Below are 16,100 nucleotides of genomic sequence, written 5' to 3' on the forward strand. Positions count from 1 at the left end.
GTTCTCTGCCCTTGACCTGGCTTCTGGTGGTTTGCTAGCAATCTGTGGCAGTCCTGGCTTGTAGAGCTCTGCCTTCACCTTCATGCGGCATTCTCTTTATTTGTGTGTCTGTGTCCAAATTTAACTTTTTATAAAAGGATATTGGTTATATTAGATTAAGGGCCTACTCTACTCCAGAATGACCTCATCTTGACTACATCTGCAATGATACTATTCCAAATAAGGTCACATTTTGAGGTACTGGGGCTAGGATTTTTAACATAGGAATAGGGGTAGACACACAATTCAACCCAGAGCAATTATGATCCCAAGATTCCATTTTTCAAAGCTCATGTGCATGGAGACCTGTCCTTTGAGTTTGTACCCTACCTGAAAAATATATAAACAAAAATTCACCAGCCAAAAACACACAGATGAATCTATTGATCAGCTAAACAACACATTGCCAGTCATTAATTTTAAAGCTCAGTTGACAAGTTGATTGAGATAGGCTTCATCTCATAAGCACAGATTCAGAAATGACATTCTCTTACATTCTTACAAGGACCTAAAACCCAGTAGGTTGCAGTGTAAAAGGTAAGTTCTAAAAAAAGAATGAGTAAGTTGATAAAACAGAAAAGAACCTATTTTGAAAATTTTCAGATTTTATATAATCTACTGACTAGGAAACTGTAATGGTGTCACCTGTCCTGTATTCTGTGGAATTGTTCCAATCTTACCAGGAAAATCTTACATTCTATAAACAACTTTCGTATCTGAATAAATGCTTAATATGGTCTAGAGTGGCAAAACAAGTTAATGGTTGATAACAATTTATTATATTACCATCTCTTTTTTCCTGGCACATAGTATAAAGTGTGGAAAGTCTACCAACGAATAACTGAAGATATTTTTAGTAGTTGCCTTTTATAGCATATAACATTTAAAAATAAATGACCTTTAATTGTAACTATTGGCTATTTTTTAAAAGGTAGAGGTGAGTGTTTTGGTTTAATAGCCAGGTTTACCCTGACACATGTCTGTTTTTAATAAATTCTAAAAACAGATGCACTTGGGGCTGCCCTGGTGGCTCAAGAATCTGCCTATAATGGAGACCTGGGTTTGATCCTTGGGTTGGGAAGACCCCCTGGAGAGGAAATGGCTACTCACTCCAGTATTTTTGCCTGAAGAATCCCATGGACAGAGGAGCCTGGAGGGCTACGGGTCGAAAGAGTTGGACATGATTGAAGTGACTAAGGATGGACATTTGGGAGCACAGTTATAATGAACAATTAACAAATTGAGTTTTTATCCTTTTATCAAATTTATAATCCTTAATACTTATTTAAAATTACAGGTAACAGGTGCTTTTTTTTTTTTTTTTTTTCTGAGGCATCTTTACTATGACACAGGAAATTTTATCACCTAAAACTGACTCAATGACATCATCACCGACTCGGTGGACATGAGTTTGAGCAAACTCTGGGAGATGGTAAAGGACATGGAAGCCTGGTGTGCTGCAGTCCATAGGGTCTTAAAGAGTCAGACATGACTGAGCACTGAACCACAGCAATCACCTAAAACAGTATATCTGAAAACTAAGCAATGATTTTCTCACTAGTAGTAACAATCTGCAATACCTCACAAAGCAGAAAAACCCTTTTAGATCATAAATACTGCATTGACTACTAATTTCTAAAACCTTGTACTTTCTGGTTTAATTTGAGAATGATATTTTGAGACCAAGCTTGTCTTTTCATAAACAGTTTCAGTTCAGTTCAGTTCAGTCGCTCAGTCCTGTCCGACTCTTTGCGACCCCAAGGACTGCAGCATGCCATGCCTCCCTGTCTATCACCAACTCCCGGAGTCCACCCAAACTCATGCCCATTGAGTCCGTGATGCCATCCAACCATCTCATCCTCTGTCTTCCCTTTCTCCTCCTGCCTTCAATCTTTCCCAGCATCAGGGTCTTTTCAAATGAGTCAGTTCTTCCATCAGATGGCCAAAATACTGGAGTTTCAGCTTCAGCATCAGTCCTTCCAATGAACACTCAGGACTGATCTCCTTCAGGATGGACTGGTTGGATCTCCTTGCAGTCCAGCAGACTCTCAAGAGTCTTCTCCAACACCACAGTTCAAAAGCATCAATTCTTCAGTGCTCAGCTTTCTTTACGGTCCAACTCTCACATCTATAAATGACTACTAGAAAAACCATAGCTTTGACTAGATGGACCTTTGTTGGTAAAGTAATGTCTCTGCTTTTGAATATGCTGTCTAGGTTGGTCATAACTTTTCTTTCAAGGAGTAAGTGTCTTTTAATTTCATGGCTGCAATCACCATCTGCAGTGATTTTGGAGCCCCCCCAAATAAAATCTGTCACTGTTTCCACTGTTTCCCCATCTATTTGCCATGAAGTCATGGGACCGGATGCCATGATCTTAGTTTTCTGAATGTTAAGCTTTAAGCCAACTTTTTCACTCTCCTCTTTCACTTTCATCAACAGGCTCTTTAGTTCTTCTTCACTTTCTGCCATAAGGGTGGTGTCATCTACATATCTGAGGTTATTGATATTTCTCCCAGCAATCTTGATTCCAGCTTCTGCTTCATCCAGCCCAGTGTTTCTCATGATGTACTCTGCATATAAGTTAAATAAGCAGGGTGACAATATACAGCCTTAACATACTCCTTTTCCTATTTGGAACCAGTCTGTTGTTCCATGTCCAGTTCTAACTATTGCTTCCTGACCTGCATACAGGTTTCTCAGGAGGCAGGTCAGGTGGTCTGGTATTCCCATCTCTTTCAGAATTTTCCACAGTTTATTGTGATCCACACAGTCAAAGGCGTTGTCATAGTCAGTAAAGAAGAAATAAATGTTTTTCTGGAACTCTCTTGCTTTTTCGATGATCCAACAGATGTTGGCAATTTGATCTCTGGTCCCTTTGCCTTTTCTAAAACCAGCTTGAACATGTGAAATTTCATGGTTCACGTATTGCTGAAGCCTGCCTTGAAGAATTTTGAGCACTACTTTACTAGTGTGTGAGATGAATGCAATTGTGCGGTAGTTTGAGCATTCTTTGGCATTGCCTTTCTTTGGGATTGGAATGAAAACTGACCTTTTCCAGTCCTGTGCCCACTGCTGAGTTTTCCAAATTTGCTGACATACTGAGTCCAGCACTTTCAAAGCATCATCTTTTAGGATTTGAAATATAGTTTAATAGGCTCCAGTTTCATCCACCTCATTAGAACTGATTCAAATGTATTCTTTTTAATGGCTGAGTAATTATACAGAGTGAAGTAAGCCAGAAAGAAAAACACCAATACAGTATACTAACGCATATATATGGAATTTAGAAAGATGGTAACAATAACCGTGTATACGAGACAGCAAAAGAGACACTGATGTATAGAACAGTCTTTTGGACTCTGTGGGAGAGGGAGAGGGTGGGATGATTTGGGAGAATGGCATTGAAATATGTAGAATATCATATATGAAACCAGTCGCCAGTCCAGGTTCGATGCACGATACTGGATGTTTGGGGCTGGTGCACTTGGACGACTCAGAGGGATGGTATGGGGAGGGAGGAGGGAGGAGGGTTCAGGATGGGGAACACATGTATACCTGTGGCGGATTCATTTTGATATATGGCAAAACCAATACAATATTGTAAAGTTAAAAAATAAAATAAAATTAAAACAAACAAAAAAAGAGAAGTAAGAAATATAGTTTAACTAAGTTAAATTTCAAAAGGTTGGATTCCACTTTTTTGATGGCTTGTATGATACTGTATACTAGATATAATATCTAAGGCATCTATGATACTGGAAAGCTGTTTGGATTTTTCACTTTATGATTCATGATTTTATTTTTGTGGTCACTGATTGGTAGGGCAAACACAAGTCAATAGTCTTATGCTCACAATAAAAGATAAGTTTTCAGAATCAGTCCAGATCTTAATTGATTTCTTTTCGTTGAAACAGATCTTATTTCCTTTATGAAGACAAAAAGCCATTCAGATACACACCTTCAGGAATGGTAGCAACATCACAGACACGGACAAAAAATCTGAGGGATTATTAGTTGTTTTCCTTGAATTATACACAGTATTTTATTTAAATTATTTAATTAACATTAACAAATTAATTAACATTGCCTTAGTTTTGCATTCACTTCTAGCAGTGGTAACTAAAAGCACTCATTTTATGCCTAGCTATCGCCGAAGAAAATGAACAGTACACTGAGTTTTAACAATCCCTCCAGAGTAGGTTTGAGGATGGCAAAGCTGTTCTCCTATTTCTTCTTCCTTGCTCACAGATGTTAGCTGGGGATCCAATGATCTCAGGGAAAGTGGTCCTAGTTTCTGGGCCTAGGAGTGAGAATGAAACCCAGTTCTGACCAATGAAGTATAAGGGGCAATTCCCTAGAGGTCTCCTATGAAATATTTTCCTCTCTGATAAGAGACAAGGAAGCTCTCTGCTCTGTACCACTAGTTACATCTGTTCTTGCACATGGTCCTTGGAAGACATGACGCCTGGGACTCCTGCAACAATCTTGCCAGTCACAAAAGTTCAAGGACTCTCAGAGGCTCTAAACCTGACTTCATAGGGCTACTGGGCCAACATAGGCCCGAACAACCTTTCTCCAGACTGTAAGGGGGAGAAACTCTCATTTATTTAAGCCACTGTTGGATAGGCATTCTGACTTGCAGTTGAAAGCATTATTAACAGGTATAACCAGGTATAACATGTAGTATCTCACCAAAGCGAACACATGGGTAGATTCTTTTTTTAAAACTTTTTATGTTGTATTGGGTTATAGCCGATGGACAATGTTGTTGTAACTTCAGGTGATTAGTGAAGGGACTCAGCCATACGTATATATGTATCCATTCTCCCCTGAACTGCCCTCCCATCATCCAGGCCACCATAGCATTGAGCAGAGTACACGTAGGTCCATTCTCAATGGCATCTATTTGCCCATGCCTTCCTTCAGTCAACAAACATTTTTTAAGCAGCTGCCATGTGATAATCACTATGCTAGACACTAGAAACACACTGTTAGGCAAGACAAACATGTTTTCCCGAAATTCCAGTGAAATGGGGTGAGTTATTCAACTCAGTGGCTAACGGATACCCCACCCCCCTCTGCATCCCTGCTTTTAGGCTGGGTGTGCATACCCATTTTACACCCCACTTCCTGTTTGTAAAATTATCTAGGAGGTTTGGCCGGTCAGTACTACCCAACTCCTTAATAAGATCAGAAGGAAGATTGGTTGAGAATTTTTCAATGAGTTCTAACCCCTAATGTGGGACTTTAATTTGTAAATAGGAAGATTTAAAGGAGGAATGATTGAATACAAAGAAATTATAGAAGGCAGAACAAGTGAGCATGAACTTGAGCAACTCTAATCAGGGTTCTTTTCTGACAGTTTGAAAATGAGCTTTCAAGGTAAATAAAATAATGAATGTAAACAAATGGACTATTTTTTCCAGATAGGGAGTGATAATAAATTTATGTTACAAAATCAAAACACAGATTGAGGAAATGTGGAGATCAGTGAAAAGATAACTCTTAACATGTTTCTAAGGTGTCTGTCTCTAAGTTCTGATGAAGAAATTGACATTTGAGGTTCACCACATACCAATGGCATTTCATTTATGCCTTACATTGACTATGCAAAGAGACACCACTATCTCCAATTTATTCAAAAAGGAAGCTGAAGTCCAGAGAGTTTGTAATCTCATCACATAGTTAATAGGAAGTAGATTGAACTCAGATTTGTCTAGTGAATGTCCCACCCTATGTCTTACTATTAATACTTCCTTAAAGACAAAGAAGCAAGCCACTGTCGTCTTCTCACAAATTATCCCTTTGTTCCAAAGTTGGAGACTAAATCTTGGATCCAGGTTAGTTCCTTCTGACATTTAGAGTCCTGTTCTCGGGAATAGTTTAAACAACAGTGTCTAACTTCTTAACAGCAGAGCCAGCAAATAAAATTTAAGTTCAGAGAATCTGGACTAAGTATCAAAAGGATCTTCTTTTCTCTTTTAATTTCAAAATAAATGGATTTCAGTAGAGATGTTTCCTTTCCCTTGAGGAAGTAATATTTACACAGGGATAATTTGAACAAAATTTATACCCAGAGTTGACCTGAACATATATAGATAAAGGGAAATGTATCAGAGAGATATTTTGACCAGTAATCCTTATAAACTTCCCAGCATGGTTACCCACTCTTTTGTTGGTTGAGCCGTTAGTTTATATATTTGGCTGGACTTTTAGGTTTAGTAGTGTAAGCCAAACTGTCTTTTCACAAACATGAAAGTATTTTGAACTGGAAGTATCAAAACAAAAGATCAAAACTATTTTGATCTTTTTCTATAAGAAGATAGCTACTTAATTTGACCAAAAGGCATGGTTAGGGCACTTCTGGGACTTTTGTCTGTTGGGGCCTTCATATACTGTTATGGTTTGCAAAGCAGTTTGGAACAAAAGGCATTGATGAGCCAAGCAGCCTTTGAAACAGGAAACAGAAAAAATCAGGAGAGTTGTCATATACTTTTACTTTTAAAAAGTGTCAACAGTTGAAAAAGAAAATATGCCAGATTTCCCTTGGCACCATATAGCACAATCAAATAAAGATAAATACTAATTTAATTTAATTCATGAGATTTTAGTGAGGAATTATTTCCTAAATATTTATCCACCAACTCAGTATAAGCTCACAATAGGTAAGTGAATACAGTTAATTTGCTAAAGATCTGGTCAGCTACTAACTGTAGTGAGACTTTTTTTTTCAGTGGACTGAAGAGACTTCTATGATGCAAATATGAACCTTCCCTCAATCATTTTATCCTTAGCACTCAACTTTAGCTTAGATGGTCCACCCTATGAACAGCTGACACACAATTAATCATCATTATAGGTCAGTCCACTTTACCTTAAAGGGCAATCGATTGCTCACATGAGGAAAAACAAATCAGGCATGTCTAAGTAATTGGTACTAAGAAGAAACAAGCAAACTCATTTAATGATACCCTATATCCTCGTAAACTGATAATTGTAGCCCAGGTGTTTTTCATTTATAGTTTTAAATTAGTCAAAACATTAATGTTTTCTAGTGTGACTTCTTAAGGATGCATCTTAATGCTAGGAACACAAAGTAGATTACAAAATGTACATACCTCATGACCACAAGAAATGGGATGCTGAGCTTGCCGCAGCACAGTAACTGGCCATTAATGTCCATCAGAGGGAAAGGGTGGGGATGGAAAAGGGGAGACTCACAGGCAGTGTTGATGGAGGGTCAGGTGAACCTAAGAAAACAACTCTTTTTTTTTTTCTTTTGAGGCAAACACATGCTTTATTTTCATTGCCCAGCAAGGAAGAAGTGATTCATTTATGACGCATTTCCAACAACATGAACAGTGCCTGCTATACATCAGGAATCAAAAACCCAGTAGTTGAACACACTCAATTGAGTTTTAAATCACATGTATCCACTTGTAAGAAAACAACTCTTGAAGAAGCTGAAGCTGGCTTAAGCTGGACTTCCAAAATAAAAGGAAACCTAAAAGTTCGAGAACACATTCTTTGAGAGTGATAGCCTTGAAAATATTTTTGTCCATCAGTTCTAGCAGCATATTTTTTTATATTTTTGGCAACTATAGGTATGTATGGAAAACTAGTCTTCATATGTAAATACAGTTTTTCAGGAAGCAAAAATCTATTGTTAATTTCAGATGGCTCATGGACTAAACAATTAAAAAAAATTAAAGTACAGAGGCATCAAAAGAGTTACCACACAAAGGTCTCTTACTTGGTGATATTACTTTCTATCTTATAAATATTTGGACCCAGCAGATAAGTAAACTAGTCTAAAAATAAACAGGTATCATATGTTACTTTAATGACTAGCTCAAAATTCCCCAGAGATATAATAATGAGATCAATTTGAGTGCAGTATCAAAACTAGAAAGCTATCATCCATTTTCCTCTTGAATAAAATAATACCATATATTGTGGCAGAAAAATTTATTGAGAGTTACTTCAAACACATTATTGCAACTAGTTTAAAAAAAACTTAATTAATTTAATTAGTGTTTTATGGATCATTGTCCTTGAAGATAATTTACATTTAGTCCTGTTCAAAGGTTGAAGTGGCATACACTGATACAAGAAAGCCTTTCTGTGGTTGAAGGAATTAGACCACAGAAAGTTTAATCTTTTTGTTTCTGGATACATAGGTAATACATGCTCACTATAAAGGTATGTAAGTAATACATGCTCATTATGTGGAAAATTATTGAGAGGAAACTAAAAATCACTGAAGCTAACTACTGTTATTGAATCACAGACAATTTTGATAAATTTGACCCCAGAGATAAACCAAAGCCTTCATTTACAAACAAGAAAACAGACCTTGGATAGAGGCAAAGTAAGTTGCCCAAGCACACAAAGCACAAAGCTGCCAATTAAGCAAAGATGGAACTTTGTCTCCTGATTTCTAATCTGAAGCTTGTTTCTTGATGTACCATGCTGCCCACTCTCTTTCTCCCTGCTCTTTTGTTCACTTTTATCTTCAGCCCCTTAAATTCTGTTTAACCCAGTCCCCTTTCCAAACCCATAATATCCTACATTACAAGCTCCCATCACTCAAAACCTTTCCTGCTTCTAGAGGGACACGTACTGTGTGTGTGTGTGTGTGTGTGTGTGAGAGCATAGGCAATGGACTTCTTGGATTAACTTGATGTATGATGGCCATGATCAAAATGTTGTACAATTATTAGAGGATTAAGTAAGAAAATATCAAAGCACATTCTAGACTAAAGAGACCTATGCAGATATTTTGTAATAAGGAGCTGATGATCTGAGCCACAGTCAGCTCCAGGTCTTATCTTTGCTAACTGTATAGAGCTTCTCACCTTTGGCTGCAAAGAATATAATCAATCTGATTTTGGTATTGACCATCTGGTGATGTCCATGTGTCGAGTCATCTCTTTTGTTGTTGGAAGAGGGTGTTTGCCATAATCAGTGCATTCTCTTGACAAAACTCTGTTAAACTTTGTTTCATTTTGTACTCCACAGTCAAACTTGCCTGTTACTCCAGGGATCTCTTGACTTCCTACTTCTTCATTCCAATCCCCTATGATGAAAAGGACATCTTTTTTGGTGTTAGTTCCAGAAGGTCTTATAGGTCTTCACAGAACCCATCAACTTCAGCTTCTTTGGCATCAGTGACTGGGGAATGGACTTGGATTACTATGAGGCTAAATGGTTTGCCTTGGAAATGAACAAAGATCTTTCTGCCATTTTTGAGATTGCACCCAAATACTGCGTTTGGGACTCTTTTGTTGACTATCCTTATTGCAAAATTTAGGTTTAAATTGAAAAAAGTAAGGAAAATCACTAGCCTATTCAGTCATGACCTAAATCAAATCTCTTATTATTATACAGTAGAGGGACGAATAGATTTAAGAGATTAAACCTGGTAGAGAGAGTCCTGGAAGAACTATGGACAGAGGTTCATAACATTGTACGGGAGGTGGTGACCAAAACCATCCCCAAGAAAAAGAAATGCAAGAAGGCAAAGTGGTTGTCTGAGGAGGCCTTATAAGTAGCTGAGAATATAAAAGAAGTGAAAGGCAAATAAGGAGGGGAAAGATATACCCCGAGCAGAGTTCCAGAGTATAGCAAGGAGAGATAAGAAAGCCTTCTTAAGTGAACAATACAAAGAAACAGAGGAAAACAATAGAATGGGAAAGACTAGAGATCTCTTGAAGAAAACTGGAGCTATCAAGGGAACATTTCATGCAAAGATGGGCACAATAAAGGACAGAAATGGCAAGGACCTAACAGAAGCAGAAGAGATTGAGAAGTGGTGGCAAGAATACACAGAAGAACCATACAAAGAGGTCTTAATGATCCAAATAACCATGACAGTATGGCTACTCATCTAGACCCAGACATCCTGGAGTGTGAAGTCAAGTGAGCCTTAGGGAGCATCACTATGAACAAAGCTAGAGGATGTGACAGAATTCCAGCTGAGCTATTTCAAATCCTAAAAGATGATGCTGTGAAAGTGCTACAGTCAATACGCCAACAAATTTGGAAAACTCAGCAGAGGCCACAGGACTGGAAAAGGTCAGTTTTCATTCCAATCGCAAAGAAAGGCAATGCCAAAGAATATTCAAACTACCACACAATTGTGCTCATTTCACATGCCAGCAAGGTAATGCTCAAAATCCTTCAAGTGAGGCGTCAATAGTACACAACCAAGAACTTTCAGATGTACAAGCTGGATTTAGAAAAGGCAAGAATACTGGAGTGGGTTGCCATTTTCTTCTCCAATGCATGAAAGTGAAAAGTGAAAGTGAAGTCACTCAGTCATGTCTGACTCTTAGCCACCTCATGCACTGCAGCCTACCAGGCTCCTCTGTCCATGGGATTTTCCAGGCAAGAGTACTGGAGTGGGGTGCCATTGCCTTCTCCCATTAGAAAAGGCAGAGGAACCAAAGATCAAATTGCTAGCATCCGCTGGATCATAGAAAAGGTAAGGGAATTCCAAAAAAAATCTACTTCTGCTTCACTGACTTTGCTAAAGCCTTTGACTGTGTGAGTAAAAGTCACTCAGTTGTATCCAACTCTTTGGGACCCCATGGACTAGGCCATGGAATTCTCCAGGTCAGAATACTGGAGTGGGTTCAGTTCAGTTCAGTTCAGTCACTCAGTCATGTCCAACTCCTTGTGACCCCATGAATCGTAGCATACCAGGCCTCCCTGTCCATCACCAACTCCCAGAGTTCACTCAGACTCATGTCTGTCGAGTCAGTGATGCCATCCAGCCATCTCATCCTCTGTCATCCCCTTCTCCTCCTGCCCCCAATCCCTCCCAGCATCAGAGTCTTTTCCAATGAGTCAACTCTTCGCATGAGGTGGCCAAAGTACTGGAGTTTCAGCTTCAGCATCAGTCCTTTCAAAGAAATCCCAGGGCTGATCTCCTTCAGAATGGACTGGTTGGATCTCCTTGCAGTCCAAGGGACTCTCAAAAGTATTCTCCAACCCCACAGTTCAAAAGCATCAATTCTTCGGTGCTCAGCCTTCTTCACAGTCCAACTCTCACATCCATACACGACCACAGGAAAAACCATAGCCTTGACTAGATGGACCTTTGTTGGCAAAGTAATGTCTCTGCTTTTGAATATGCTATCTAGGTTGGTCATAACTTTCCTTCCAAGGAGTAAGCGTCTTTTAATTTCATGGCTGCGGTCACCATCTGTAGTGATTCTGGAGCCCAGAAAAATAAAGTCTGACACTGTTTCCACTGTTTCCCCATCTATTTCCCATGAAGTGGTGGGACCAGATGCCATGATCTTTGTTTTCTGAATGTTGAGCTTTAAGCCAACTTTTTCACTCTCTTCTTTCACCTTCATCAAGAGGCTTTTTAGTTCCTCTTCACTTTCTGCCATAAGGGTCGTGTCATCTGCATACCTGAGGTTATTGATATTTCTCCCAGAAATCTTGATTCTAGCTTGTGCTTCTTCCAGCCCAGCATTTCTCATGATGTACTCTGCATAGAAGTTGAATAAACAGGGTGACAATATACAGCCTTGACACACTCCTTTTCCTATTTGGAACCAGTGTGTCATTCCATGTCCAGTTCTAACTGTTGCTTCCTGACCTGCATATAGATTTCTCAGGAGGCAGCTCAGGTGGTCTGGTGTTCCCATCTCTTTCAGAATTTTCCACAGTTTATTGTGATCCACACAGTCAAAGTCTTCCCCAACCGAGGAATCAAACCCAGGTCTGCCGCAGTGCATGCTGATTCTGCATTGCAGGCAGATTTGACTATGTGGATCACAAAAAAATTGTGGAAAATTCTTAGAGATGGGAAAACCAGATCACCTTATCTGTCTCCTGAGAAATTTGTATGCAGAACAAGAAGCAATAGTTAGAACCGAACATGGAACAATGGACTTGTTCCAAATTGGGAAAGGAGGACTTCACGGCTGTATATTGTCACTCTGCTTATCTCACTTATGTGCAGAGTACATCATGAGAAATGCCAGGCTGGATGACTTACAAGCTGGAATCAAAATTGCTGGGAGAAATATCAGCAACCTCAGATATGCAGATGATACCACTTTAATGGCAGAAATTGAAGAGGAACTAAAGAGCCTCTGGATGAGGGTGAAAGATGAGCGTGAAAAAGCTGGCTTAAAACTCAACAGTGAACAAATGAAAATCATGGCATCCAATTTCATGGCAAACGGATGGGTAAAAAGTGGGAACAGTGACAGATTTTATGTTCTAGGGCACCAAAGTCATTGCAGATGGTGACTGCAGCCATGAAATTAAAAGCCACTTGCTCCTTGGAAGAAAAGCTATGACAGACCCAGACAGTATATTAAAAAGCAGAGACATCACTTTGCTGACAAAGGTCTGTATAGTTAAAGCTATGGTTTTTCCGGTAGTCATTATGGATGTGAGAGCTGGACCATAAAGAAGACTTAGCACCAAAGAATTGATGCTTTCGAATTGTGGTGCTGGAGAAGACTCTTCAGAGTCTCTTGGACAGCAAAGGGATCCAAGCAGTTAATACTGAAAGAAATAAACCCTGAGTATTCATTGGAAGGACTGATGCTGAAGCTGAAGCTCCAGTACTTTGGCCACCTGATGTGAAGACCTGGCTTATTGGAAAAGACTCTGATGCTGGGAAAGATTGAGGGCAGGAGGAGAAGAGGGTGACAGAGGAAAAGATTGTTGGATGGCATCACTGACTCAATGGACATGAGTTTGAGCAAACTCCAGGAGATAGTGAAGGACAGGGAAACCTTGCATGCTGCAGTCCATGGCTTGCAAAGAGTGGCACACAACTCAGCAACTTAGCAATAACCCCATGAAAGAGATAGTATTACTCCCGATACACTCTTCCCATCCAGTTTTACATTGGCCTCCACTGTCAATGCTTAGTTCCAATTCCCTACTGGTGCCTGAGTCCCCATCATCTCTAAGGGAGCCAACAGGAAAAAGCCCTATTTATGCTTACTGGCATCACCTGTGCTGTCCCAAGCTTATTAGGTGGTGACAGGCAGAATAACAAAGCAGAGGAGCAAGGGCTTTGCAACTAGACAAGTCTAGGCTTGAATCCTTTCTAACTGAGTGACCTTAGATGAGTTATTTAACCTCTCTGAGTCTCTAATTTCTTTATGTATACAATGGGGATAATAATAGTATATTTCATCAGGGTGTTGTGAAGATGAGACAAGATAATATCTGATAAGCCCCTTGTTTAATATCTGCCATGGTGCTCCACATGTGATACCTTTTGTTATATATGTAGCTCAATGCAGATAACATTGCAGTAAGACATTTCTGGCAGACATCTTTGGGAAGAACTTCTTACTGTATTTTTAATTATCCTTAAATGATTAAACAATCACTCTAGTTAATATTTTCTAATTGCATTAAACCGGAGGTTTATGTCTAGAGCACATGATAAGGGTCTTATTTGTCATATTAGGGTCTATATGTGTGCAAATTCAAGGACCCAAGATGAGGGATGCCATTAATCAAAATTTTATGGCTGTGAGACACCATTATCTTTTACTATGCCGCATTCATAATTGACATGTTGTCACAACTGGGCATCTTATGAAACTGTTAAGGAACAAATTAACACTATGGAAGTGGTATTTACTGAAATAAAAAACAAACAGAAGAGCAGGCACAATGATCACATCAGTAAGAGCCTGGGGTGGGGAAGGAGCTGGAAAACAGAGACTCTTACACTGGACATGTGGACTATGTTCCAAAGGGACATAGTTAGGAACTCTGAAATTTTTATTAAGAGTCCAGAGTGCAGACTTCACGTGTAAGTGTATGGCCAGCTTAGTGAGAATCAGCTTCAGGGTGATGCTCAGAAATAGGGATGCAGTGTGGAGTATCTGAGGCAGATGACTGAGAATATGAGCCTATATGACATGGGAACTCTACTCAAATGAGTTAGGCCCTGGGTGCTGTCTCCTGGGAAGGCCTTGCAAGCAAATGGTGCAATTGAAAAGGGTTACCAAGAAGATGAGTTAAAATGACTGAATGCCAGAGAAATCCATCCCTGTCTTTTTTTAACCCAAGGACGGCAAGTCTGGGTGAAGCCAGGCAAGGTTTGGAGAATGTGAAGGGAATATTGTGGTGGTGCTATAGGTGCTTGCCTTCTGTCTCTAAAGACAGCACACAAGAAAACGGGCACTAATGGTAACACGAGAGAAATAGATTTGCAGCAAAGGAAACCACCTATGGCAAAAGCTGAGAGATTGAAACATTCATTAAATGAAATTTGTATGTATTTTCTGGCTGCACATAGAGAAACTAAACAGTAAATTCAGTGCCATGTCTTTTGGGGTTTCCAGTGAGTGTGATGGACAAAACGTCTCTTTTTCTCCTTCAAATTCTCTTTAAGATTTTCTAAGACCACTTTTGGTTTACTTTTTATCCCAGTGAATACTATTATTGAAAAATGGCAAACTTTCCATAAATGAATACATTTCTTAAAAAAAAAAAAAGGGTACACCTGACATAACACAAAATGCATGCTTTTCAGGAAGTTTTAGTACATGCAAATGCTGTGCAACCATTGCCACTAATTACAGAACATTTTCATCGCTGCAGAAGGAAACCTCACACCCATTAAGCAGTTCCTACCCATACTCCTCTCCCTCAAACACCTTCTCTCTCTATGGATTTGTCTTAGGAATGTATTTCTTTTGGAATCTTACGAATTCTGCATTTAATTTTACAACTAGAGGTAGTAGACTGCTGAGTGTACCTGTAGTGTGTGTGGTATGAGAGAGAGAGGGAGATGAGAGGTTAGCATTCATGAGAAACTGCAAGGTAAAATCTTGTGAAATAGGATAACAAAATGGAAACGTGGGAGGATACTTACTTTTTAATTAGCTGTTCATAACTTAAATTAGGTATCTGAAGGTAAACTCCTCAAGGGTCCAGTCAATTACAGGTTCAAGAAATGGCCAACAGTTCTTGAGATATGCCTGCAACACTGAGGAAGGTTCTTGAATGGCAGTGTGGCTTTACCACTCCTACGTTAGGCTAAACAGTTTCACACCCGACAGAAGCTCTGTCCTGGATCCAAGCTTTTCCTGTAATTGCTGATGATAACCCTATTACTTTTCTTTAGAGCAGTGTTGCAGTGACCATTGCTTATTCTGCATTTATTTGTCCTGGTGAGCACATCAGATACGGCAGAGGAAACTTAGGATGCCTGACCGGTAAGTTAAACACAACTTAAAATAATGAAACTTCTTTTGTAGCCATAACTACTTATCAATTTTAAATTAAAATACACGTTTTATTCTGCCTGGAATTTTAAAAAAAGTTAGGTAACCTATTTAATTTAAAAACTTGGAGAATGAACTAGAAAATGTTTTATAGGGCATTTTTTTGTAAACTGATTTAAAACTTGCATGACTTCCTTCATTATGATTATACTGACAGGAAACTTGTGTTGTCTAAATTCTGGAAAAGATGCATACAACTTGAAAGAAATATTAATTTTCATCCAGTCAAGTAATTCCTCAGAAGGAGGAATAGCTAGTCTGTCGGGTCTTGTGACTTCAGTGGTGCCTTTGTAATCTAGACTGTCAAGGCCAGGAGATTACTGTCATTTTGCATTTTGTGTATTTTGAGGAGTTTTATTCCATTTTCATTCTCAATTCCTTTCCATTTCATAAGCCACAACTAATTATCTTAACCATTTCCACTAGTAAGAACTGATTGTGGTTGTGGTGTTACAGATCTTGCCTGTTTTCTTTCCAAATTTCTTATCCACATGCTTCACGATAGTCTCTCGCCTCTTCTTTTTGCCCCCATTCTCTCGTTTTTTGACTTCTGAGGACTCCTTGATGACGATGGAAAACAGAGTCTCTGCCTCACATTGTGAAATGTGCATGACTTAGCTACTATTCCAACAAACATTTCTCAGACAGTGTGGGCCGGAAGTAATTTTTTTTTTTTTAACCAACCGAATCTCCTTTAAGCTACCTGGAAGTTGGGGGCAGCACAACATACGTGTCTTGTGGCAAGTACAAATTAATGTAAAGCACTTGGGG

The sequence above is a fragment of the Bos indicus x Bos taurus genome, chromosome 2 (assembly GCF_003369695.1).
Source record: "Bos indicus x Bos taurus breed Angus x Brahman F1 hybrid chromosome 2, Bos_hybrid_MaternalHap_v2.0, whole genome shotgun sequence".
NCBI classification, from domain to species: Eukaryota; Metazoa; Chordata; class Mammalia; order Artiodactyla; family Bovidae; genus Bos; species Bos indicus x Bos taurus.